Source organism: Equus quagga, chromosome 3, assembly GCF_021613505.1.
Source record: "Equus quagga isolate Etosha38 chromosome 3, UCLA_HA_Equagga_1.0, whole genome shotgun sequence".
NCBI classification, from domain to species: Eukaryota; Metazoa; Chordata; class Mammalia; order Perissodactyla; family Equidae; genus Equus; species Equus quagga.
In genome coordinates this window covers 90,955,616-90,981,118 of record NC_060269.1, presented here as the reverse complement: position 1 = coordinate 90,981,118, position 25,503 = coordinate 90,955,616, and the positions used below count along the sequence as shown (strand labels likewise).

Genomic DNA, 25,503 nt, shown 5'->3' with positions numbered 1-25,503 from the left:
GCCGAGGTTAAAAGAGCAGGACTGGAGTCAGGCTGCCTGGGACTGAATCCCGGCCCTGCCACACACCAGCTGGATGATCTTGGGCAAGTCACTTCAATTCTCTAAGCCTCCGTTTCCTTATCTGGAAAATAGGGATAATAATAATACCTACCTCATAAGAATTTAATTAGTTAATACCAACTTATTACGATTATTATACTAATATATATTCATATAATTAATATGCTAATACTAAAAAAAGTGCCTGGTCCATAGTAAGTAACAAATGTTAACTATTCGGAGGGTTATGATTAATGATATATCCTTAACTCCTGGCCCTAAGTCTGACCACAGGACTCAATGACAAATTGATTGAATAAATGGATGGAGGGACAAACAAATGAGCAAAGACACTTGTTGCATCATTATAAAGCCCAACTTTGTAAACCATCTAAAGTCCAAAAACAGGAGATTGGTTTAACGTATTATGGTTCATGAATAGAGTCAGCAGTAAGTATGTTTTAAAAAAATATTTATTGACCTAGAAAATGTCCTTTACGTGATGTTGATGGGAGACAGCACATAGTACATGTAGCATGGAATAACTCTATAATATGTTTACATGTATACACAGGAAGAAAATTAAAGGAAATATGCTAAAAGGCAATGATAGTTCCTCTGAGTGATAGAATAATGGACTATTTTTATTTTCTTCTTTCCGTATTACTGAACTGTCTATTCTTGGCAGTGAACCTGAGCACAACACTGATTCTAATGCTTTTTCTTTTAAGACCCCATCATTAAGAACTTGGACATTAAAAAAAAAGTTATCAAGTTAATCTTAACTGAATTAAGATCTTATCCCTTTAATAAAACACTTAGAATGGACCAATTAACACAAACAAATCTACTGCACTGATACTCTCCTTAAGGAATCTCTGTTTGTGAAGAAGCCCTACTGAATATCATCCGAAATTTGATTTTAAAGCCACTCACGTTTACCGTAAGAGCTAACAGTCTCATTATCAACAAGAGCCATGACCCTGGGGATGGCCAAGTCATAAGAAGCAAATATAATCTATTTTTAAAACTCACTTATTTTCTCTTCTCATTTCGTTTAGAAGCTAATGTAGAAGTTGAAGAATAAAGCTCTGGAAATGATCATTTGCCCAGAATGAGTAGTAATTTACTCCTGCCAAGCTATAAAGACTGCTACTTTCACTTCCCCACCTCCTCCGTGGCTCTCTGGGAGAGCCGGTGTTGCAGGTACTGTAAATACTGTACTTCAATGTGGTCAGAAAATAGAGCAGTCTGACTAATCAACTATTCCAACTAATTATCGTCTCTGCAACACATGAATTACCACTTTTCAAAAAATTAGGCTGTCATAAATTGCAATTAACACTGAAACTCTACTGAAGGTTTCATAATTCTTTGATGATTCAGAAGGCACTTCAGTGTCTCTCGGGGTGTCAGGTTCACCAGCATAAAAATCATTTATCCCGGTAGGACAGAGAGGGGAGATGCTGGGTAAAAGGAATTTTCAGTTGAGAGAAAGGCAAGCAAGCCAGGTTTTACTATGTTTACCAGGCTGAATGAATGCCTATTGAGCTCTTTAAGCACCTCCCGAGAAAGGCTCTCTATTTGTCTGAGATGTTATAATTATTATTCCACAGGAATACAATGGTAACATTCTATTTTACAACAAAGAAAATTAGATTACAAGTTATCCGACAACCCTCCCTCCTCCCAGCTAAGATCACACACCGTATAGAGTTACAATGGTGCCAATTACAACATCTTTTCACGTACTGTATGTTCCTTTGGCTTTTTACCATCTGAATGGATTTCATACCAAATAGCAGCAACTGGCAGCAATCAAAACAATTTGGGGGAAAATAGTTCCATCTTCTGTGTTCATGTAATGTTATTGATTTAAACAATATTTCCCTCACTTCTTTCTTGGAACAAGCGAGCATGTAGCTTCTGTCTGGGCTCCCATTCTGCCTTACCAAGAAGATTTGCAGGAGAGCCTAATATACAGGTACCAGGCCTTTTCCATCGCTAGTTGCTAGAAGCCAATTTCCATCAAAAAGAGAGTGTTTTGGGGCTGGCCCAGTTGCGCAGCAGTTAAGTTTGCACGTTCCACATCTCGGCGGCCCGGGGTTCGCCAGTTCGGATCCCAGGTGTGGACATGGTGCCGCTTGGCACACCATGCTGTGGTAGATGTCCCACGTATAAAATAGAGGAAGATGGGCACGATGTTAGCTCAGGGCCAGGCTTCCTCAGCAAAAAAGAAGAGGACTGGCAGTAGTTAGCTCAGGGCTAATCTTCCTCAAAAAAAAAAAAAAAAAAAGAGAGTGTTTTTAAGAATTTAGTTCAATCTACCACTACCCTCCTCCCGCAACCCCACTTTACAGAATCAGAGGCTCAGAGAGGTTAAGGTTCTTGCCCAAGTTTGCACAGCTAGTATATTGGTAGAGCAGGAGCCAGGTTCCAAGTATCCAGATAGCCCACACTCTTTCCATTGAGTCAGTGCCTCAGCGCCCATTGTGTGAAACTCCATATCTTCTCTAAATCATGCCAGGGCTGAGGTTTTGCCTGAAAAAACAGCACTATTCTATGAGCTAGGTGCAAACCAAAAGGAAGAAGGAAGAAGGGAGAGAGACAAAGAGTTATAGAGGGAGGGAGAAGAGTCCAGCATCATGTCCTTGAAGTGCCACTCCCACAGCCGAGCTTATTCCCCTGGTGCAGGAATTTGGGATTTCCAGGCACAGTGAGCAGCCAAGATTTACTTATTTGAAAAGCTATAATGAGGCTCCCTGGAAGAATCTTTGCAGGATATCTTGAAGGTGATGACCAAAGAGATACACCAGACCCTCCCAGCCCTGGCTGTCCGGGATGGGAAGGAGACACATTGTAAGATGGGAAAGATTCAAGGTTTGACCAATATAATTGACTGATGGTCAGCACAAAAGGAAGACAGGCTGTTTAGGGATTAAGTTATTCAATGTGATATCAATCATCTTCCAGCCAGTCCTGGAGGGAACTTGTATTATGAGTCACAGGAGAGGAGCAGCCTGGGGAACCGGATCAATAAATAGAAAAGTCACAATATTATAGGTGCAACAAGAGACTAAGAGAATAAGATACATCTCCCCCAGTTGGGGTCTTAATAGAAGAGTCATTATGCTGGTGGGAAAAGGCCTGATTCACCAGGGTGTTGGTGGTAGTGCCTAGGTCAACACCGATGATGACAATGAGGGGACTGATGCCACATGACAAGAATAAAACCCACAGTGGCATCAAGTCTACACCATACACTTAGGAATCACAGCTCAAAGGCAGAGAGCCAAAGTTCACTTGGGAAAGAAATGGAGCATCAATATGGAGCCCTTAGGGCCAAGTGCACCAATGGGCAACAGCAAATAGGATCGTAGCTAACACCAGGCAAAGGAACATCAGGGCCAGGATCATGGCACCACCCAGTGAGCAGTGGTGGCCACAGAGGCCACAAACAATGGAGCAGAGAGAGCAGCCAGAACTAAACAGCAGAGCAGCAGCAAGGAAAGAGCTGAACATGTGAGCCAGCCTGGATCCTCCATGGGAAACAGGGAGCCCGAAAGCCAAAGATCCAGAAGATCTCCCATAAGGCTCTTGAGGCAAATACCATTTTTGTTTGCATTTCATTGCTTTGTGCACCTCCTTTGACTGGCCCCCCATCTTAATTGGTGTGGCCTACGTCTATGAAAGTCCACATGAAAGACAGCTGGGACAAGTGAATGGATAGGCTCTTGGCTCTGGCCAGAAGCACACCCTCCCCCTAAAGGCAGGTTCAGTTCTAACTACCCACAGAGGCCCAGATCTGCTCTGCACTAGATACTCGGTGAGATTAGAGTTCTGGACAATGCCACCCCTGAGGCTCCATCAGTCTCACAACCAATACAGTTCAAAAAGGACCCAAGGTCAGACCAAATCTAAACACGTGGGGGTTGTGGGGGAGGAGAGGGCAAGGCTAATCGTGCATCAGCCTGAAAGGAAGGGATGGTTTCCATCCAACCACACACCTCCGTGAGTTCTAGCAGCCACGTATTTAAACCAAAGCTCTTACTAAAAACACTATTTCTATTTTCTTTGGTCCTTCCCCTGTCAGCCCTGACCTCTTAATTCTCCACATGCAGAGGTATGTTTCAGACAACATCTTCCACAGCCAAAACAGTACAAGTCATGATATGGAATCCACGCTCCCATTTTTCTCCATCCTTCATTTCTCTAGTAATGATAGTAACAATAGCTAACACGGTACTATGCGGGAGGCACTGTGCTATGAACTTTACATACATTATTATGCATTATTATATTTGATTGTTTCATCAAATATACCTTTGTTTCATCAAATACCCTTCGGGTAACACTGTCATAGGCCCTCCTCTACAACTGAGGAAAACAGCATGGAGATGTTTATGATGCTCCCAAGGTCACATAGGCAGAAAGAGATGGAGCCTAGCCAGGCACCCAAGTGGTCCCCCAGAGCCCACATCCTAATCTGACATCCCCTCATCATTGACTAGAAGAGCAGCAAGGGATGGGGCTCTTTCAGCCTCCCCCGTCAGGAGAACTGAATCTGAAATGAGTTGAAAGAAGAAGCAGTTCTTAAATATACACTGTCTAATGCAGAACAACACAAAGTTTGCTGACTAAATAAAAAGGAGCAGAACTGGAGAATTTTTACCTCTATGCCCTCAAGCCTGCACAAGAAAATATTCCAAGTTCATTTTCCATTAGTTGCCCCTCCTAATGCTTACTGAGTAATGCTAGGAGAGTATCAATGGTATCCCCACCCAACTTTCATGTAAATCAAAGAGCTTTCCAAATCTGCCAAATTTCTTTAACTTAAGTGAGATTTTATAAGAACTCCATTTGATTGGCTTAACTTATTTTCATCTCTTTCAGAGCTTAAGATCCCCCATATGTTAATTACCTTAAATGACACAAGGTTTCTAGGTCAGACACCCAACACCCAAACAACTCTAGTCCTACCATGAGCTTTAGCTGCTAGGACAGGCCCATCAACAGCCACAAGATTTCCCTTGAAGGAGGAAAAAAAGTTGAAGTGTCACCACTCAGGAAAACAGTGTTCAAATTTAGCAAGGGAAGAATTGTCCAATGTCCAGGGTATAATCTGCACCCATTGGGAATGCCTGCAGTTTAATCCCAGCCATCTTGTGCATCACAAGATTTCGTGGATATTTATTAATTTCAAGGATGCAGTTCTGTACAGGGGACATGGAGATCAGGAGGGGGAAACCATTTATTTAAATATGCCAGAGGCACCAGGAAACAAAATGAAAGCAAATATAATTGTAGAGAGGATGACCCTAGTAACCTACCCCAAAATACAAGAAAAACACAAATGATCCAAACTAAAAGGCTTTGAAAAATGGAAAAAGAAAGAGAAAAAAAAAGCCAGGCTCTTTGTGTTTGATTCTGGAAACATATATTATGCTCACACTGAGAGCTGGCGGGCAGATGGTTGAAGCTCATACAAGGAATATTAAATCTATTTGGAACCCTCTTGCCCTCCTGATGCAACACGGCTCATGCCTAGAGGGCAAGACAATCAGCACACAAATGTCTACAAATCACTCAGATTCTGTCACTAACTGGGAAATCCTCACCGCATCCCTGAGCACAGGGAGCTGGAATGGTTTGTCCCAACCCGCACAGCAGGTCAGGCAGAAGGTCAGGAGACAAAGCTGAGTCTCCCTTTCTCTCTGTCTCACACACACACACACACATGCATGCATCCACATACACACATGCCCACATGCACACACTGCGAGTCTCTTTGTATTCAGACCGGTTTCTGCCATTAGAATCAGATATAAAATGAAATGGCACATGAAAAGCACCCAGCACAGAGCCTGTTCATGGGGTTCAATGTGTTTTTGCCATCTCATCAGAGGAATAAGAACAGATAATTAGATTTTAAAGGCCAGGAGAAATGAGGAGTCAACAAACTTTTACCTTGCTCAGTTGTCCTTCACTTTTTGTATTTTCCGATGGGCAATCATTCAACAAGATGGTGAAGGTCACACACATTCCACTGATTCTGCCTGGAAACAGCAAAGCATGAGACAGAAGAAAATCATTCCAAAATAAGAGAAGATGCTGTATCAGTCTGTTAAACCTGAGCATCTAAATCTCAGTGGCTTATGAATATTTGGACAGCAAGATGCTTTAGAGCCTAGCTACTCAAAATGTGCTTCACAAACCATCACCATTGGCACCACCTGGGCAATGGTTAGAAATGCAGAATCCAAGGCCGCATCCAGACCTACTGAATCAGGGTCTGCATGTTAATTAACCAGCTCCTCAGGGGATCTGCTTGGGAGAGCACTGCTCTAGAGCAATACTCACCCCACCTGGTATGTGCACCTCAGGGCACACACAAAATGATCTATTAGGATGTGCAAAGAAGTTTTACAACTTCTTTTTTAAATTTTATTTCTATTTTTGTTTATTCTATTTTTATTCTCGTTTATGATTATCTCAAAAAAGAAATTCAGCTTCTCTACTATTTGACATTTAGCTTGATAGTGATAGATGTATAAACTTATAAATAAATATACATATGTTGGAAGTGTGGACTGAACTTTTTTTAACGGGGCTTTCTACTGAAAAATTGGGATGAGACTTCTAGCTACGCTCTGGTCTAATAAGGCCATCTAGCTGTCCACGGAGCTTGCACAACCACGTGTTGACTAGATGTCCTGTGTCTCCTCCCAGTTTCCCTATAAGTATGTAAAGTAGCACACAGCAGGGTCCTTCTCTTGGAGCACTTCCCACGGTTTCTCCAGCTGTGCCTCACCCAGCATGCATCTCAGTCAGCTGGCCCGAGGTCGGGGACATGTGCACCACACTGACCCTTCTGCCCGTGATTTTCCCATAACGCTTGTCTTACACCTACATCACACAATACTGGTGTGTTTGAATCCTTTGCAAGACCCACGCATAAACAGGAAATCAACCTCCAATAAAATAATTGTCATTTCATTTGTAGTAAGTGCCATGAAGAAAAGCGCGGGAGGGTCAGGGAAAACATGCATAGTCTGGAGGGCCAAGGATACCTTCATGCGGAAGTGACATTTGATTGGGGACCTAAAGGATGAATACAACTTAGGAGCATTCAGGCAGGAGAAACAAGTGCAAATGACCTAGCGAGGAAGGAATTTAGGATAGATCAGATTCTGAATAACGGCTGGTGTGGCTGGATGTTGATGAGCAAGAGAGAGGGTTTCAGGGATGAAGCTAGAGGGGAAGACAGGGTCCAGACGTTTGGGGCCACGTGAAGGATTTTGGACTTAAGACTCTTGATCCTAGGGTGATGTCCCAGTTTGGGCTCATCCAAAAGCAGACCCTGAGGCAAGGATTGGGTGCAAAATGTTTATCTGGGAAGTAATGCAGGAAGCTTGGTGAGGGTTGAAGACAAGGTAGCAAGGCAAGCCAATAAGAGGGTCACTACTGAGCGCTGTGGGCAATTAGGGCTCAAGGCTGGAGGGGACCCCCTGGGAGATTGCATGAAACATGCCTCAGAACTTTGCCATTGAGGCAGGGAAGCTGGGCACACATCCACCAACTCTCACCCTGCATTGTTTGAGAGATGCTTTGCAGTGTTAACTCCACCCATGTACGTAAAATGAGGAGGAGCCTATGGCCCGAGAATGTCCTCATCATATGCAGGTAGATGCCCCATGTATGGGTGGAATGAACAACCCATCCTGGCTTGCCCAGGAATTCCCTGGTTTTAGCACTAAAAGTCCTGCATCCTGGGAACCCCCTAAGTCCTGGGCAAACTGAGATGACTGGTCACTCTAATATAGGAACTATCTGCAGATGACCTCTGGCATAGGTCAAGGGGCACTGAGAGCATCTGCAAAATGACTTCAAAAGATTCCACAACTATACCCTGTCTAGATCCTGAAATAGCAATGACATTTTGTTACCAGAAAGACAGAGTCAATGACATACCTTAGCAATGCTCAAGAAGATTATGAAACTGGACATTAAGAATTTCCAGAATGTAATATATGTTATTGCCTGTAATAGCGTGTTTGTATTAGTTTCCTGTGGCTGTTGTAACAAATCACCACAAATTTAGTGCTTAAAACAATACAAACTTATTATCTATAGTTCTGTAAGTCTTATAGAAGTCTAAAATGGTTGGCAGGACTATGTTCCTTCAGGAGGATCCAGGGGAAAATCCATTTCCTGACCTTTTCCAGCTTCTAGAGGCCTGCATTCCTTGGCTTGTAGCCCCGCATTATTCCAGCTTCTGCTTCTGTCAGCAAATCTTCTCTGACTCTGACCTTCCTACCTTCCTCTTATAAAGACCCTTGTGATTACCTTGGGCCAATATGAATGATCCAGGATGACCTCTTTGTCTTAAAATCCCTAACTGAATCACATCTGCGAAGTCCCTCTTGCCATTCAAGGTAACACATTCACAGGTTTCAGGGATTAGGACATGGACATCTTTGGGGGGGCCATTCTGTCCGCCACAATGTCCTTGATTCTAAGGTACATTTAACTGTAAGAGGTACATCAATTTAGTAGCAGCTCTGACAAGTGGTAACCCCTACCACATTAAATGTATATTTCTAAATGTACTGATTTCAGAAATGTGAAAAACTGCACATCTCGGAATGTAGCATCTATGATAATGCAATAAGCACAGTAGTGCTGGATGTTTATAGAGGCTCAGGTTCAACAAGCAGAGTCTAAGGTGAGAAATGAATACCTTATTCCAATAAATATTTTTTGACTCTCTACCAGGTACTAGACCCTGAGGGCATGGCAGTGAGGACACAGTCCCTGCTCTCACGGAGCTTACTCTGGTGGGAGAGGCAGACAATAAGCAGTTACCCAGGGAGTGATGAGGGCTAAGAAGAAGAAAGTAGGGTAAGGAGACTCAGGATATCACAGGGCAGGGAGGGGAGAATCTAGTTCAGATGGAGCAGGTCAGGGAACGTATGTGAGGAGGTCATGTTTAAGCAGAGATTCAACGAAGCCACTGAAAACAAGAGTTTAGTCAACGGGCAGCCCAAACACCAGGACCGTGAGGCAGAAAGAAGCTTCACGTTGGAACATTCATCAGTTCCACAGGAAAGATACTTTCCAACTGCCACTATCTCCCCTCTGAAGCATAATGCTGCTCAGGTAACACTAACCACAAAATTTTACAGAAAATTCCAATTTTTTTCCTCTTTTTCTTAGGGTTGGGTGGGAGATATGGTGGAACAAGAAGGGGAAGAAAGTTGGAGGTGAGAAAATTATTTGCTATAAAACTTAGCAGCAGAAATTACCATTTTCTTCCTAATTTAAACTTGTGTGAAGTGCCTCGCCTGCAAGGAGTACAGAACCAGGACCAAAGGGAACATTAAACTCTCATCTTCTTACTTTCTGTTCCCTTCACAACTGGTTTAGTTATTTGAAAAATTAAAATGGGCATTTCTTTCTCTTTTTAACATTTCTTTTCAAATTTACACTCACAACACCCTAATATGTCCACCACCTCCATCCCGATACAGCCAACTCCTACCCGCCTGAGGCCTTGTCCCTTTGTCAGAAAGCCTAAGCTTAGATAAGCATGTGAGCCTGCCCTCTGGAAAACAAGACACAGGGCTGTCCCTAGACCAGAGATGAGCCAACCCCGTCCTGTCCCTACTGTGGGTCAAGGGCCATGAGCGACGTCTGCTTGATTAAAATCCCTTCAAAGAGAATAAGTATAAGTCTTAGTCCTTCTCCAGAGAAAGAGAAAAGCCATCTGGAAAGTCCCCAGCATCATTATGACAGCTACAAATTGCCAATTATTAATGGCTCCCAATCTAACAGCCAGACTGCAACAGGGACTCGATTTGTTAGGAAATACCGGCGAGGACCAGTTCCCCAAACAAAAGGACAAACACACAGGCACAGAGACTTTCCCCGGAGCAGTTCAAAGGTTCAGAATCTTGTAGCTTTAGAGGAAAATCTGGAGAGGACTCATTAGTGGTGGGAGGGTGAGGCCTCAAGCTGTGGCTCATGACTAAATCACAAAAGAACACCTTCTTATTAACCCTGAATTACACACCTCAACGTTTCCTGACATTAAATTTGCAATCAAGGTAGATACGATTAATATAAACACTAGTCAGAGTTATGTAGGAAATAGAAATATGATTTTTTTTTGGTCTCTTGGGTTTTTCATGAAAGTATTTTAAATTGTTCACCCACATGCCTGTGAATCTAAAGGTTATTTTTCAAATCATTACAATGACAAAACATACAGTCTGGCGACTCAATTGTCATGGATGTTTAACTTAAACCTCTAGCTTTCAGAAGTAAATTTGTATGATTCCATTATTGTTAGAACAGTCATTTTAAAGTCATATTATTCCACCTATAAAGTATCTTGACCTGAGTCCTACAGGAAACAATGAAGGCCTGGAAATTTATAATTATATTTGACCTGAACGTGAAACTGTAACCTAGAAACCAGGAAATTTTCAATAACAGCCTGGACGGAGCTGAATACTTTCCAAACCATAAATCATAGGTTTGTTGGACACCCTTATAGGTTAAATGATGCAAGCAATTTTAGTGCAGGCTGGTGGGATGCCCACCGACATGAAATGTGAACTCATACCTACAGGGAGATGTTCAGCCTGATCCACAAAGATTTCACCATAAGTCACTCATTAGTGTTAATGGAGCGTGGCTCTCAAATTCCAGATGACACTTGGAATTTTACTGCCTGTAGGAAAGGTAGACCAAGGCAGCAGCGCCAGCTGTGATCTGGGAAAATTGAAGATAAATCAAGTGTTTTCACCTATTAGAGTTGGAAGGAATGAAAGTCCCTACTCAGTCTCTACTTTTACTAAACTGTGAATACAGAATATTTTATATAGAAACCCATCTGGCCTTCATCATCAAAATCTACCTTCTACCGTGGCTGGTCCCACCATATGTAACTGAAGTGCTTGAGCAGATGTGGAGGGCAGCAATTCTTGTTACACTTTTGGCTCTTTCAAAATTTAGTTTAGTGTTTTGGCCATAATAGGTGGTCAGTAAATAAATCTTGATGAGAATGAAAAAGGAATAAGAGGAAGAAAAGGATATAAAATATGCTCAATTGTAATTTTTTTTTTTTAAAGATTGGCACCTGGGCTAACAACTGTTGCCAATCTTTCTTTTTTTTTTCTGCTTTATGTCCCCAAACCCCCCCTGTACACAGCTGTATATCTTAGTTGCAGGTCCTTCTAGTTGTGGGATGTGGGACGCCACCTCATCGTGGCCTAATGAGCGGTGCCATGTCTGCGCCCAGGATCTGAACCCTGGTCCGCCACAGCAGAGCACGCAAACTTAACCACTCGGCCACGGAGCCGGCCCCTCAACTGTAATTTTGAATAGGGAGAATAATTACCAGTAATAAACAGGCCCCAAGGGAAGGAACAACTCTAACCAACCAGTTTTCCTCTTGTGATCTCAGGTAAGAATCCCGAACGTCCGTAATTGAACCCAGATATAAGTTTGGAAGGTTCCATTTTGTCATTCAATATTGGCCATTTCTCCACTAAGATGGAGTATTTCTTGGCCTTCGTGTCGCTCATTCAACTGAGGTTCCTGTAATACATTTAACCTTAATGGTGTTTACTCTACACTTGCTCAGCTAACAGCAAGACATGACAACTGGGTTTTTATTTAAGTGTTCTCTTGGATGGCGTCCGAGTGAAATTAGATGGAGCAAAAGAAATAATGTCTGCAGGCACACATTACTAATGAGGGGTGAAGCTAATTGGTGTGTGGGCAACACTACTCATTCCTCACGTGCAGAGCCACTCAGTGTCATTAACAAATTCTAAACCCCAATAGGGCTTTGTAATACTTCCTATATTACAGGAGTTCACAACTTCCTATCGGAGTTGACAATTATTCTTGACAAATGTTGATTTTCCTAAAACAGGAAGTCAGGGATATTAACTTACATGAGGACTTTTCCACCCATAGGTGTCTTTCTCTTGTTCCAATTAATAGTGACATGTGCCAAGCACGATGGTAAACGTTTTACGCACATTACCTGCTCAAAGCAAACTTGGAGGTAGAAATCGTCTTCCACATTTCACAGATTAGGAAGCTCAGGGAGGTTAAATAATTTGGCAAAGTTCATACAGCTATCCAGTGGCAGAGTTAGGAAATGAAACCAGCTCTTAGATTCTAAAGCCCATCCTCTTACCACGTACACAACTCATAACCTGAAACGTCGCTCCACACTCATTATTATTTGTCAGTCACCATACAAATGTGCCCCTTCACCTTTTATGCCTACCACCCATCCTCCTCCTCCTCCTCGGCTAACCACTAAACTGTTCTCTTGGTCCATGTGTTAATCTTCCACACATGAGTGAAATCACAGTGTTTGTCTTTCTCTGTCTGGCTTATTTCTCTTAACATAATACCCTCAAGGTCCATCCATGTTGTTGCATATAGAACGATTTTGTCTTTTTTATGGCTGAGTAGTATTCCATTATACATATATACCAAATCTTCTTTATCCACTCATCAGTCAATGGGCACTTGGGTTGCTTCCACATCTTGGCTATTGTGAATAATGCTGCAATGAACACAGGGTGCATAAGTCTCTTTGAATTATTGATTTCAAGTTTTTTGGATAAAGACCCAGTAGTGGGATGGCTGGATCATGTGGTATTTCTATTTTTAATTTGTTGAGAAATCTCCATACTGTTTTCCATAGTGGCTGCACCAGTTTGCATTCCCACCAGCAGTGTATGAGGGTTCCCTTTTCTCCACATCCTCTCCAACATTTATTTTTTGTCTTGGTGACTATAGGCATTCTAACTGGTATAAGGTGATATCTAATTGTACTTCTGATTTGCATTTCCTTGATGATTAGTGATGTTGAACATCTTTTCACATGCCTATTGGCCATCTGTCTATCTTCTTTAGAAAAATGTCTGTTCATATCTTCTGCCCATTTTTTGCTCAGCTTGTTTTTGTTGTTGTTGTTGCTGAGTTGTGTGAGCTCTTTCTATTTTTTGGATATTAAGCCCTTGTCAGATATATGATTTGCAAACATTTTCTCCTAGTTGGTGGGTTGTCTTTCCATTTTGTTCCTGATTTCCTTTGCCCTGCAGAAGCTCTTTAATCTAATGAAGTCTCACTTTATTTTTTATTTTGTTTCCCTTGCCTGAGTAGATATGGTATTCAAAAAGATCCTTCTAAACTGATGTCAAAGAGCGTACTGCCTATATTTTCTTCTAGGAGTTTTATGGTTTCAGGTCTTACCTTCAAGTCTTTGATCCATTTTGAGTTAATTTTTGCGTATGGCAAAAGATAATAGACTACTTCCATTCTTTTGCATGTGGCCGTCCAGTTTTCACAATACCATTTATCGAAGAGACTTTCATTTCTCCATTGTATGTTCATAGCTCCTTTGTTGAAGATTAGCTGTCTGTATATGTGTAGTTTTATTTCTGGGCTTTAAATTCTGTTCCATTGATCTGTGTGTCTGTTTTTGTACCAGTACTATAGCTTTGATTACTATAGCTTTGTAGTACATTTTGAAGTCAGGGATTGTGATGCCTCCAGGTTTGTTCTTTTTTCTCAGGATTGCTTTAGCTATTTGGTTTATCTATTAATAGCTTTAGCTATTGCTTTATCTTTTGTTGTCCCATATGAATTTTAGGCTTATTTGTTCTATTTCCAAGAAAAACGCCATGGGATTCTGATCAGGATTGCACTGACTCTGTAGATTGCTTTAGGTAGTATGGACATTTTAACTATATTTATTCTTCCAATCCATGTGCATGGCATATCTTTCCATTTCTTTATGTCATCATCAGTTTCTTTCAATAATGTCTTGTAGTTTTCATTATATATGTCTTTCACCTCCTTAGTTAAATTTATTCCTAGCTTTGTATTCTTTTTGTTGTGATTGTAAATGAGATTATATTCTTGACTTCTCCTTCTGTTAGTTCATTATCAGAGTATAGGAATGCAACTGATTTTTGTAAGTTGATTTTGTACCCTGCAAATTTGCTGTAGCTGTTGATTATTCCTAATAGACTTCCAATGGATTCTTTAGGGTTTTCTATAGATAAAATCCTGTCTGCAAACAGCAAGAGTTTCACTTGTTCACTGCCTATTTGGATTCCTTTTATTTTTTTGTCTTGCCTAATTGCTCTGGCAAAAACCTCCAGCACTACGTTGAATAAGAGTGGCAAGAGTGGGCACCCTTGTCTTGTTCCTGTTCTCAGAGGGATGGCTTTCAGTTTTTCCCTGTTGAGTATGATGTTGGCTGTGAGTTTGTCATATATGGCCTTTTTTATGTTTAGGTAACTTCCTTCTATATGCATTTTATTGAGAGTTTTTATCATAAATGAATGTTGGATTTTGTCAAATGCTTTCTCTGCATCTATTGAGATGATCATGTGGTTTTATTCCTCATTTTGTTGATGTGGTATATCACATTGATTGATTTGCAGATGTTGAACCATCCCTGTGTCCCTGGTATAAATCCCATTTGATCATGACATATGATCTTTTTGATGTATTGCTGTATTTGGGTGCCAACATTTTGTTGAAGATTTTTGCATCTATGTTCATCAGCAATATTGGCCTGTAATTTTCCTTCTTTGTGTTGTCTTTGTCTTTCTTGGGGATGAGGGTGGTGCTGGCCTTGTAAAATGTGTTCGCAAATATTCTGTATTCTTCAACTTTCTGGAATAGTTTGAGAAGGATAAGTATTAAATCTTCTTTGAATGTTTGGTAGAATTCTCCAGAGAAGCCATCTGGACCTGGACTTTTATTTTTTCAGAGGTTTTTGGTTACTGTTTCAATCTCTTTACCTGTGATTGCTCTATTCAGATTCTCTATTTCTTCTTGATTCAGTTTTGGGAGGTTGTATGAGTCTAAGAATTTATCCATTTCTTCTAGATTGTCCAATTTGTTGGCATATAGTTTTTCATAGTATTCTCTTATAATCCTTTGTGCCTTTGTGGTATCCATTGTAATTTCTCCTCTTTCATTTCAAATTTTATTTATTTGAGGCTTCTCCATTTTTCTTAGTGAGTCTGGCTAAGGGTTTGTCAATTTTGTTTATCTTCTCAAAGAACCAGCTCTTTGTTTCACCGATCCTTTCTACTGTTTTATTGGTTTCAATTTCACTTATTTCTGCTCTAATTTTTATCATTTACCTCCTTCTGCTGACTTTGGGCTTTGTTTATTCTTCTTTTTCTAATTCTGTTAGGTGTAGTTTAAGATTGCTTATTTGACATTTTTCTTGTTCGTTAAGGCGGGCCTGTATTCCTATGAATTTCCCTCTGAGGACCACTTTTGCTGCATCCCATATGAGTTGGTATGGTGTATTTTCATTCTCATTTGTCTCCAGATATTTTTTTGACTTCTCCTTTAATATCTTCAGTGATCTACTGGTTGTTCAGTAGCATTTTGTTTAGTCTCCACATATTTGTCACTTTTCCATCTTTTTTCTTGTAGTTGATTTCAAGTTTCATAGCCTTATGGTTGGGAAAGGTGCTTGATATGATTTCAGTCTTCTTAAATTTATTGAGGATTGCCTTGTTTCCCAACATATGGTCTATCCCTTGAGAATGTTCCGTGTGCACTTGAGAAGAATGTGTATTCAGCCGTTTTTGGATGGAGTGTTCTATATATATCTATTAAGTCCATCTGCTCTAGTCTTTCATTTAAATCCACTATGTCCTTGTTGACTTTCTGTCCGGATGATCTATCCATTGATCAAGTGGGGTGTTAAGGTCCCCGACTGTTATCATGCTGTTGTTAATATCTCCTTTTAGGTTTGTTAATAGTTGCTTTATGTACTTCGGTGCTCCTGTGTTGGGTGCATATATATTTATGTTTTATGTTTTCTTGGTGGAATGTCCCTTTTATTGTTATATACTGCCCCTCTTTGTCTCTCATTGCCTGTTTTATCTTGAAATCTACTTTGTCTGATATAAGTATGGCAACACCTGCTTTCTTTTGTTTGCCATTAGCTTGGAGTATTGTCTTCCATCCCTTCATTCTGAGCCTCTGTTTGTCTTTAGAGCTGAAATGTGTTTCCTAGAGACAGCATATTGTTGGGTCTTGTTTTTTAATGCATCCTGCCACTCTGTGTCTTTTGATTGGAGAATTCAATCCATTTACACTTAGAGTGATTATTGATGTATGAGGACTTAATGCTGCCATTTTATCACTTGTTTTACGGTTGTTCTGTATTTCCCTTGTTTCTCATCCCATCTAATTCGGACTACCAATTCAATTTGGTAGTTCTCTATGATGGTTTTCTCTTTATTTATCATTTGTGTCTGTGTTCCGATTATTTGTTTTGTGGTTACCATGAGGTTTGTATAAAAAAATCTCATAGAAGAGATAGTCCATTTTATGATATGCTCTTACTTCCTTAGCCTAAGCCAATTCCATCCCTTTTCTCTTCCCCTTCTAAGTTGTTGTTGTCACAACTTATTCCATCTTGTATTGTGAGTTTGTGGTTAAAATGACAAGATTACATTCATTTTTGATGTTTTCCTTCCCTTTTTCTTTAATGATATAATTAAGTGTTTGCTAACCTGTTCTGATGGAGAGCTGCAATTTTCTGATTTTGTCTGCCTATTTATCTCCTTGCATAAGGCTTTGTAAACCCTTTCTCTTTGTTTTTTTTTCAGGTATGAGGGCCTTCTTGAGCATTTCTTGTTGGGGAGGCGGGTCTTGTGGCGATGAACTCCCTTTGCTTTTGTTCATCTTGGAAAGTTTTTACTTCGCCATGATATCTGAAGGATATTTTTGCTAGATAGAGTATTCGTGACTGAAAGTTTTTGTCTTTCAGAATTTTGAATATATTATTCCACTCTCTCCTAGCCTATAAGGTTTCTGCTGAGAAATCCACTGAAAGCTTGATAGGGATTCCTTTGTAGGTTATTTTCTTCTGCCTTGCTGCTCCTAATATTTTTTCTTTGTCATTTACTTTTGCCAGTTTTACTACTATATGCCTTGAAGAAGGTCTTTTTACATTGATATAATTAGGAGTTCTATTAGCTTCTTTTACTTGTATTTCCAGCTCCTTCCCCAAGTTTGGGAAGTTCTCAGCTATTATTTCTTTGAACAAGCTTTCTGCTCCATTCTTCCTCTCTTCTCCCTCTGGAATACCTATGATAATTATATTGCATTTCCTAAGTGAGTCGCATATTTCTTCATTTCTTTTTAGTCTTAATTCTCTCTCCTCCTTCATCTGAAGCATTTCTATATTTCTGTCCTCCAGACTGCTAATTCTGCTCTCCATAATATCAGCTCTGTTATTCAGGGAGTCCAGATTTTTCTTTATCTCATCCATTGTGTTTTTCATCTCCAACATTTCTGACTGGTTTTTCTTTATACTTTCAATCTCTTTTGTGAAGAATTCCTTCTGTTCATTAATTTTGTTCTTAGTTTCATTGAGCGGTCTATCTGTCTTTTCTTGTAACTTGTTGAGTCTTTTCATGATAGCTGTTTTGAATTCTCTGTCATTTAGATTATAAATTTCTGTGCCTTCTGGATTGATTCCTGGGTGCTTGTCATTTTCATTCTGGTCTGTAGTATTAATATATTTCTTCATACTATTTGATGGTGTGGGTTTGTGCTTTCCCATAATGATAGTATATGGTTCCATCTTCCATCTGCCACCACCAGGGTGGGGTCAAGAGCTGTGTATTTGAGCCTACCAAGATCCCTGGCATCTGTGCCTGTCCTTTGTTTTCTTGTTGTTTTTTTAAAACTTTTTTATTTATTTATTTTCAGATGTACATCATAATATATTTTGTATTGTGTAGACTACATCATGTTCACCACCCAAAAACTAATTATAGTCCATCCCCTCACAGGTGAGCCTAATAACCCCTTTTGCCCTCCCCCCCCTTCCCCTATGATAACCACCAATCCATTCTCCAATGCTATGTTTTTGTTTGTCATTGTTTTTATCTTCTACTTATGAGTGAGATCATATGGAATTTGACTTTTTCCCTCTGACTTATTTCACTCAGCATAATACCCTCAAGGTCCATCCATGTTGTCACAAATGGCCAGATTTCATCATTTCTTATGGCTGAGTAGTAGTTCATCGTGTATAAATACCACATCTTCTTTATCCATTCATCCCTTGATAGGCACCTAGGTTGCTTCCATGTCTTGGCTATTGTGTATAATGCTGCAATGAACATGGAGATGCAAATATCTTTATGCCTTGGCATTTTCAAGTTCTTTGGATAAATACCCAGAAGTGGGACAGCTGCATCATATGGTAGATCTATACTTAATTTTCTAAGGATACTCCATACTGCTTTCCATAGTGGTTTCACCAGTTTGCACTCCCACCAGCAGTGAACAAGGGTTCCCTTCTCTCCACACCCTCTCCAACTTTTGTCCTTTCCTGTCTTGTTAATTATAGCCATTCTGACCGGAGTGAGGTGATACCTCATTGTATTAGTTTGATTTGCATTTCCCTGATAGCTAATGATGTTGAGCACTTTTCATATGCCTGTTGGCCATCCATATATCTTCTTTGGAGAAATCTCTGCTCAGATCTTTTGCCCATTTTCTAATTGGATTGTTGGTTTTTTGTTGATGAGCTGTATTAGTTCTTTGTATATTTTGAATATTAACCCCTTATCTGATTTATGGTTTGCAAATATCTTCTCCCAATTGTTAGGTTGTCTTTTTGTTTTGTTGATGGTTTCCGTTGCTGTGCAGAAGATTTTTACTTTCATGTAGTCCCATTTGTTCATTGTTTCTTTTGTTTCCCTTGCCCGGTCAGACATGGGACTTGAAAATATGCTGCTCAGACTGATGTCAAAGAGCATACTGCCTATGTTTTCTTCTAGAATTTTCATGGTTTTGGGTCTTATATTCATGTCCTTAATCCATTTTGAGTTGATTTTTGTGCATAGTGTAAGGGAATGGTCTACTTTCATTCTCTTGCATGTGGCTGTCCAGTTTTCCTAACACCATTTATTGAAGAGATTCTCCTTTCTCCATCATGTGCTCTTGGCTCCCTTGTTGAATATTAGCTGTCCATAAACGTGTGGGTTTACTTCTGGGCTCTCGATTCTGTTCCATTAATCTGTATGTCTGTTTTTGTGCCAGTACCATGCTGTTTTGGTTACTATGGCTTTGTAGTATATTTTGAAATCAGGGAGTGTGATACCTCCAGCTTTGTTCTTTTTTCTCAGGAATCCTTTGGCTATTCGGGGTCTTTTGTTGTTCCACATAAATTTTAGGATTCTTTGTTCTATTTCTGTGAAAAATGTTGTTCGAACTTTCATAGGGATTGTGCTGAATCTACAGATTGATTTAGGAAGTATGGACATTTTAACGATGTTAATTCTTCCAATCCAAGAGCACAGAATATCTTTCCATTTCTTTGTGTCTTCTTCGATTTCTTTCAACAATGTTTTACAGTTTTCAGTGTACAGATCTTTCACCTCTTTGGTTAAGTTTATTCCTAGGTATTTTATTCTTTTTGTTGCAATTGTAAATGGGATTGTATTCTTAATTTCTCTTTCTGCTACTTTGTTGTTAGTGTATAAAAACACAACCGATTTTTGTATGTTGGTTTTGTATCCTGCGACTTGACTGTATTTCTTTATTGTTTCTAAAAGTTTTTTAGTGGAATCTTTAGGGTTTTCTAGATATAAAATCCTGTCATCTGCAAAGAGTTACAGTTTCACTTCTTCTTTTCCAATGTGGATCCCTTTTATTTCTTTTTCTTGCCTGACTGCTCTGGCTAGGACTTCCAATACTATGTTAAATCAGAGTGGTGACAGTGGGCATCCTTGTCTGGTTCCTGTTCTTAGAGGGATAGCTTTCAGTTTTTCTCCATTGAGAATGATATTTGCTGTGGGTTTGTCATATATGGCCTTTATTATGTTGAGGTATTTTCCTTCTATACCCATTTTATTTAGAGTTTTTATCATAAATGGATGCTGTATCTTGTCAAATGCTTTCTCTGCATCTATTGAAATGATCATATGATTTTTATTCTTCATTTTGTTAATGTGGCGTATCACGTTGATAGATGTGCGGATGTTGAACCATCCCTGCATCCCTGGAATGAAACCCACTTGATCATGATGTATGATCTTTTTAATGTATTGTATTCGATTTGCTAGTATTTTGTCGAGGATTTTTGCATCGATGTTCATCAGTGATATTGGCCTGTAATTTTCTTTTTTTGTGTTGTCCTTGTCTGGTTTTGGTATCAGGATAATGTTGGCTTCATAGAAGGAGTTAGGAAGCCTCCCCTCCTCTTCAATTTTTTGGAAGAGTTGGAGAAGGATAGGTATTAAGTCTTCTTTGAATGTTTGGTAGAATTCATGAGGGAAGGTATCTGGTCCTGAACTTTTATTTTTTGGGAGATTTCTGATTGCTGTTTCAATCTCCTTACTGGTGATTGATCTATTCAAATTTTCTACTTCTTCTTGGTCCAGTTTTGGAAGGTCGTATGTTTCTAAGAATTTATCCATTTCGGCTAGATTATCCAATTTGTTGGGGTATAGATTTTCACAGTATAGTCTTATTATCTTTTGTATTTCTGAGGTGTCCATTGTAATCTCTCCTCTTTCATTTCTGATTTTATTTATTTGAGCCTTCTCTCTGTTTTTCTTGGTGAGTCTATCTAAGGGTTGGTCAATTTTGTTTATCTTTTCAAAGAACCGGCTCTTGGTTTCATTAATTTTTTTCTATTTTGTTTTTTAGTCTCTATTTCGTTTATTTCTGCTCTGATTTTTTTTTTTATTTCCTTCCTTCTGCTGATTTTGGGCTTTGTTTGTTGTTCTTTTTCCAGTACCTTCATGTGTACTTTTAGATTATTTATTTGGGACTTTTCTTCTTTGTTGAGGTCGGCCTGAATTGCTATAAACTTCCCTCTTAGAACTGCTTTTGCTGTATCCCACAGATTTTGGCATGTCATGTTTTCATTTTCATTTGTCTCCAGGAATTTTTTGACTTCTTCTTTGATTGCTTCATTGACCCAATCGTTGTTCAGTAGGATTTTGTTTAATCTCCATATTTTTGTGGCTTTTCTGGTTTTCTTCCTGTAGTTGATTTCCAGTTTCATACTTTGTGGTCAGAAAAGATGCATGGTATTATTTCGAGCTTCCTAAATTTATTGAAACTTGTTTTGTGGCCTAATATGTGACCAATCCTGGAAAATGTTCCATGGGCACTTGAAAAGAATGTGTATTCTGTGGGTTTTGGATGGAATGTTCTGTATATATCTACTAAGTCCATCTGGTCTAATGTGTCCTTTAAGGCCAGTGTTTCCTTATTGATATTCTGCTTGGATGATCTCTCCACTGGTGTAAGTGGAGTGTTAAAGTCCCCTGCTATTATTGTGTTACTGTCTATTTCTCCTTTTATGTCTGTTAATAATTGCTTTATATATTTAGGTGCTCCTACGTTGGGTGCATAGATATTTACAAGTGTTATATTTTCTTGTTGGATTGTTCCCTTTATCATTATGTACTGCCCGTCTTTGTCTCTTGTTACAGTTTTTGTTTTAAAGTCTATTTTGTCTGATATAAGTATTGCTACCCCTGATTTCTTTTCTTTGCCATTTGCATGGAATATCTTTTTCCATCCTTTCACTTTCAGTTTGTGAGTGTCTTTAGGTCTGAAGTGTGTCTCTTGTATGCAGCATATACATGGGTCTTGGTTTTTTATCCAGTCAGCCACCCTATGGTATTTGATTGGAGCATTTAGTCCATTGACATTTAAAGTAGCTATTGACAAATATGTATTTATTGCCATTTTGTCACTTTGTTTTTTCTGGGTGTTTTATTAGTTCATCTCTGTTCCTTTCTTTTTCTCTTGCTCTCTTCCCTTGTGGTTTGATGGCTATCTTTAGTAATATGTTTGATTTCTTTTGTCTTACTTTTTTTCTTGCTTGTTATAGGTTCCTGATTTGTGATTACCATGAGGATCCTATTTAATATACTATGCATATAACAGTCTAGATTGAATTGATAGACTCTTTAGCTTGACCTCTTTCTAAAAGCTCTACTTTTTCACTCCCCTCCTCCCACATTATATGTTTTGCAAATCATATATAGTCTCTTGTTTAGTGTGTGTCTATCCCTTACCCTCTTATCATTGAAATAGGTGATTTTAGCACATTTGTCTTTTAACCTTCATATTATCTTCACAGGTAGTTGATCTGCTGCCTTTACTATATTTTTACCTTACAAGTGATTTTATTGCCTGGTTTTTTGTTGTTGTTGTTTTGTTTTTTTGATAACTTTTTTTTATCTCTATTTGTGTTCATTGTTTTCCCACTTAAATAAGTCTCTTCAGCATTTCTTGCAGAACTGGTTTCTTGGTGATAAACTCCTTAAATTTTTGCTTGTCTGGGAAGCACTTTATCTCTCCTTCCATTCTGAATGACAACCTTGATGGATAGAGTATTCTTGGCTGTAGGTTTTTTCCTTTTAGCACTTTAAATATGTCATGCCATTCTCTTCTTGCCTGTAGGGTCCTGGCTGAGAAGTCTGCTGATAGCCTGATGGGCTTCCCTTTATATGTCACTTGTGGCCTTTCTCTTGCTGCTTTTAGGGTTCTCTCTTTGTTTTTAATTTTGGACATTTTAATTATAATATGTCTTGGTGTGGGCCTCTTTGGACTTATCTTGTTTGGAGCTCTCTGTGCTTCCTGAACTTGGATGTCTGTTTCCTTCCTCATGTTAGGAAAATTTTCGTCTATTATTTCTACAAATAAATTTTATGCCCCTTTGTCTCTCTCTTCTCCTTCTGGGACACCTATAATCCAAATGTTAGCATGTTTGATATTGTCCCAGAGTTCCCTTAGACTGTTCTCATTCTGTCTAATTCTTTTTTCTCTTTTGTGTTCTGCTTGGGTGATTTCCTCTAGTCTTTCATCTAGCTCGCTGATCCGTTCTTCTGCTTCCTCTATTCTGCTGTTGAGTCCCTCTAGTGAATTTCTCATTTCCAGTATTGTATTCTTCATTTCTAATTTTTTTTATATCTTCCAGTTCTTTGCTGATGTGCTCACTGTGTTCATCAATTCTTCTTCCCATATCTGTGAGCATCCTCATGAAATTTTGTTTGAACTCTTTGTCTAGTAGGTCACTAGTTTCTGTTTCATTTAGTCCTTTTTCTGGGGTTTTGTACTGTTCCCTTGCTTGGAAAGTATTCCTTTGCCTCCTCATTATGCCTCTTTCTCTGTGCTTATTTCTATGTATTAGGTGAGTCGGCTATGTCTCCTGATCTTGGAGAAGTGGCCTTACGTATGAGATGCCTTATGAGGTCCAGCAGTGTGCTTCCCTCTCATTACCAGTCCATAAGAACCAGGAGTGACCCCTTGGTGAGCTACTTATGACCTTCTGCTGTGGCAGGGTTGCTCCCACTGCAGGTAGCCAGGGAGTCTGATCTTTCCTTCCCTGGCCAGCTGTTTGTAAATCCAGTTTGGGGAGCCTCAGCACTGTTTGCTACAAAGTCTATCAGCACACTCCTATTGCAGTTTTCCTCTTAATTGGGTTGGTACCCAGTGTAGCTGGTTGCTAGGCTCAGGGGCATACAATTGTGATACAAGGCTGTTGTCAGTTCTCTTAGGAGTGCAGCTGAATGGGGCTGGCCCTAGGCAGGGGGCACTCAAATGTTTCAGGCTTTGGAAGGTGGGGCTGATCCTTTGTATGGCTATTTGTGAAGCACAGGTCTTCTGCCGCTGATAAGTCTCACCCCCCGCAGGACCACATACACTGTCAACACAGTCCTGGTCCGTGCACACTTCTCAACTCCCTGGAGCGTACCCCAACACCACACTGCAGAGGCCTGCACCTGTCCACCAATGCCCCCCACAGTTCACCTGGTCCTCACACAGGCCCTGCCCCACAGAGGCAGATACCCTTGCCTGCCTGTAGAGGATCAAGGCACCCAGTCAATGCAGGCTGAAAAGTAGCCTGAGGGCTTGCTGTTAGGTGGGGCCGGTCCCTAGGGCTGGTTGACTGCCCTGGCTGAACTGGATTAAATCTGTGCTCTAGTGGGCGTGGCAGACCCCTGGGCTAACAGGCCAAGGGAAGAACCTCAATGGCACCCACCAGGGTCTGTGTCAGCATGCTTAGACCAGCTCAGAACAATGGCCCCCACCAATGTCTCAGTCTCCAGAGAGATCCCTCCTCTCACCAAGATGCCCCCAGAGCCCACCAGGTGAGTCTCGTTTCAGCAAAGGACTGTCAGCCTTCTCTCTGGTGATTTTAGGTTGCTGCAATGAGTGAGTTTGTGCACAGGCCCTTTAAGCCCTGGGTCTTTTCAGCTTTCAGCCGATAGCTTTTCTTGGGGTATCCTGGCTGCAGTTAATAGCCAGCAAAGCCAGACAGTAAGACCCTGTCTCAGTTGGGCTGAGTCTGAAAGATGCTTATAGCAGTATCGACCTCACTCCTCCAGGGAGGGCTGTGTACCTTAGGGTGGCTCCCACCTCGCCAGCTGAGAAGCTCCGCTGCTCCCAAAGGTGGCTTTTTTCCTCTCCAGAAGGAATTTCTGCCTCTTCTCCTTTGTCAGGACTGTCCCTTTTTGTGGGGGTTCTTTTTATCGAGTTTTCAGTTTTCAATCCGGGGTAATTGTTCCAAAAATTGTTTTAACGTGGTTGTGTTCATGGGAGGAGACAAGTTCAACCTCTGCTCACACCACCATCTTGACGAGACCCTGTGCCTGTCCTTTGGAATCTTTGCTGATAGGGCCTGTCTTGCAATCACCAGTTCACTCACTCACAGCTGCTGCTTTTCTAACATATGTTCAGGTGCTCTGGCCAACCGGCTGAGCTGGAGCACCTGGTGGGGGGAAGAGTGCTTTCTTTCACCTCTGTGATCCTGGGGGCATTCTCACTCTCTCCTCACTATCTGCTCTCCTGGGGTGCTGGCTTGATGAAGACACCCCCACAATAGCTTAGCAACCTCTGTATAGGGCTTTCCCACAGGCTGTGAGGGAACTTGGAGAGCAAAGGTGTTCCTGTGGAGAGCCACCCCTTCCCCCTCTTTTCTCAGAGCCATGCATGGTCCTGCATCCTGGGTTGTTGCCATTCAGGAGGGAGAGGAGATCCCCTTACCTTCTTCCAATTCCTCCAGGGGATCCAGCATCTCCACTTTCAGATGTATGGCTGTGCGGGTCTCTCAGACATCTTTTGTGTTGTGTGAATGTCCTCTGTTGGTTTATGAGTGTCCTTTTCATTGTATCTTAGGGGGAGAGTCTAAGGGAAGAGCTCACTCCACCATGATGCTGACGTCACTCCTTCTCCTATTCTTGGGGTTGGGAATTAAACTGACAGGTCAAAATCTGATTTCCCTCAAAACTCCTCCCCATCTATGATTTAACACTTTGTAAAGGCATTATTTATTATTATTATTATTGATATTGCACTAAATCATAAGGCAGCACTGTATTTTCAAAGTTGGACTAAATCAAAAAGATG

The 25,503-nt window shown here is 40.4% G+C and overlaps 1 long non-coding RNA gene across 1 annotated transcript in view; it reads right to left on the bottom strand.

Annotated features, from left to right (window-relative positions):
* Positions 1 to 6,020: 6,020 nt before the first annotated feature.
* The window catches only part of LOC124236641 (uncharacterized), a 42,371-nt gene continuing 22,888 nt past the window's right edge, over positions 6,021 to 25,503 (bottom strand). The window contains exon 4 of the long non-coding RNA XR_006887822.1: positions 6,021 to 6,095. This is a non-coding gene — a long non-coding RNA (uncharacterized LOC124236641). The remainder of the gene's footprint in view (positions 6,096 to 25,503) is intronic.